The sequence below is a fragment of the Pipistrellus hanaki genome, assembly GCF_964339955.1.
Source record: "Pipistrellus hanaki genome assembly, chromosome: 4".
Taxonomy (NCBI): Eukaryota; Metazoa; Chordata; class Mammalia; order Chiroptera; family Vespertilionidae; genus Pipistrellus; species Pipistrellus hanaki.
The window spans coordinates 18,491,887-18,494,455 of NC_140506.1; the positions used below are offsets into that span (position 1 = coordinate 18,491,887).

The window sequence follows — 2,569 nt, forward strand, 5'->3', positions numbered from 1 at the left end:
ACACAAAACCTTAATTGCCATTGCAAAAAACATTTGAATGAAGTAGAAGTTGTTTTCAATGATCTTAGTAGAGTATGTTCTAGAAATTGGAGGTAATTGGATGCAACATCCCGGATGGTTAGCCTGAGGCCAACACCTAATGAGGACAAAAACCTTTCTGTGGGGATTTTGGAGGATACCTGGAGAAACATTACACTGTGCATAAACCAAATTGAATGGTCATAAGTGTTGTGAAGTTTCATGTAGTAAAAGTTTTTTTTCTACATGCACTTCAGTTTCAAAGCAAGAGTGGCACAGGAAGCCTAAACACAGAAGAGAGCATTCATGCACGATATCTAACTCCTTGATATAATAATGCATACAATTCAAAATGATTACACTATCATTACATCAAGGGCTTTCTGCAACTACAAGGTGGTGGTTATGGAAAGCGTGGCCCCCGGTATCAACATCTAAAAAGCAGCCACCACCTTCTTTAATGTGTGTTTCCTTTTTGCATTTTTTTCTTCATTTTTGTTAATCACCTCTGCTGCTGTTGCTGCTGCTTAGCAAAACTGGTATAAACAAAGTTATAATAATTGAACATAGCACTCTGGCAATCAAGACGTTTAAAACCTTCAGTCTTTTGGGACAAAGAAAACACTTTGCAAAATTTAGAACTCTTGTTTACAAACAAGGTCATCACACATGTTCCTGGCTTGAAGACTTCCACAACTTTCCAGATCAGGTCATCATAGGAGGTCTGACTTCAGTTCGTTTCAAAGCTAACATAAGAAAATTATGGTTCCGGAGTGATGTGGATAATCCAACAAGTTCCATCCGATTTCATGCCATTCATTCATTGAATACCCACAAGGATTGAACATTGTGGCATCAATGACAGAACCTGATATCAGGTCATGAATTCCATGCTCACTAGTGACATCCTTTGCATTAACACCATCTTTCATGCAGAACTGGTCCATAACTGCTGGGTCAAGCTTACTCATCAGAATTTCCAGGGTTTGATCTGGCTGACTGATTACCCTACTCTCTGGGAAATCCAAAGTATATAAGTACCAACAGTCAGAATTCATACGTCCCATACAATATGCTGCTCCATTTGGGAAACTTGCATTAAGAAACTCTATTTCTTCCTAGAAATTCCTGTGTGGGTATCCTTGGTGAGAAGTTTTCATGAAATTCTTACGAGAATAAAAGAAGCTTTGGATTGAGTCAAACCCACTGCAATCCCTAGCTAGTTTCAAGAGGGGAGACAGTGCTTTCGGCAAGAGGGTGGTACCACATGTCTCCAAAATGAAATGTCTCTTGGAGACAAACACGCTAGTCACACTGAGTCCATTAGCTTCTGGCTTGTCAGTTTTTGTCACACTTAGGATTGAACATTGCACATCCTTCAACAGTATGTCCCACTCGGATCTCAAGATGGTGAGATGATCCCCAGATCCTTGGCTTCCGTTGGGTTGCTGCTTAGAGAACCAAACCCAGTAGTTTCTGGATCCCTTAGTAAAAAAAAATGTGCAAATTCCATCACTGTGAGACAAGCTAACAACCACCAACCACAGAAAATCAACTAAATTAAATATCTTCTCTTCTCCCCCTGCTGCCCATTGCTCCAGCTGTTTCAGCACCCCCCTTTTTTGCTACAATTTTTTATTAACCTTTCGAAAAATAATTAATAAAAATTTATCGGCTTTTTTTGTGTGTGAGTGAAAAGTTGAATGTGAGCCTGTAGGAAATAGAGGCAGATACAGTTCAGTCTGGTCTGCTGTTTCCCATTAGAGAAATAGCGAGCTGAGTGAGCTGAGCAAGTGCTAACTAATGTCGCAGGCCATACTGTGGAAGTCTAGACAATTTTATATTGTACAAAGCGCTACCTTGATATTTCCAGTACCCAACTGGCACATATGTGGACATTGTAGGTTGGGAAATGAGATTATAAATACACAAAGAAATATTAATATTAGTACTATTTTATTTTTTTCTCTAAATTGCTATGCCCCACTTTTCATAAAACATGTACATTAGTTAGGAATGCACTTCAAAGTTAGGTTAATTTTGTTACAGAAGAAATACAAGATTAAGAAAAAGACATAAATGAATAATTAAATGTATGATAAGTAAATATTTTGGGCTGCAATAACAAAATCTATGATTAAGTGTAACTTGATTTGATTTTTACTATATGCTAAAGGAGTAGTCAGGGTTTCTGGGTTTTATTATTCTCTAATGAATAGTCAGTAGTCAAAGGATCTAAGATTGCTATTCTTGAATGCAGGTCTTTTTCTCTTTTTTTAATACATGAAAAACTAACCTTATTTATTTTTATTAATATATAAAGTATAACATATAGTATTATATATATATTATATAGTATATATTTCTATATTATATATAATATATATTCATATATAATCTCCTTTATCCCTCGTTGACTTCCCCCATCTACCCTACCCCTGAGGACATACCCTCATACCCCTAGTGTCTGTGTCTATTGGTTATGCTTATATGCAAGCATACAAGTTCTTTGGTTGATCTCTTACCATTCCTCCCCCCCACCCCCAGCTTC

The 2,569-nt window shown here is 37.1% G+C and overlaps 1 pseudogene across 1 annotated transcript; it reads right to left on the minus strand.

The window, feature by feature from the left end:
• Positions 1-331: 331 nt before the first annotated feature.
• Positions 332-1,360, minus strand: LOC311621789 (S-adenosylmethionine decarboxylase proenzyme-like; annotated as a pseudogene). The gene has a single exon. The product of its transcript is annotated as an S-adenosylmethionine decarboxylase proenzyme-like (transcript).
• Between the last annotated feature and the right edge of the window lie 1,209 nt (positions 1,361-2,569).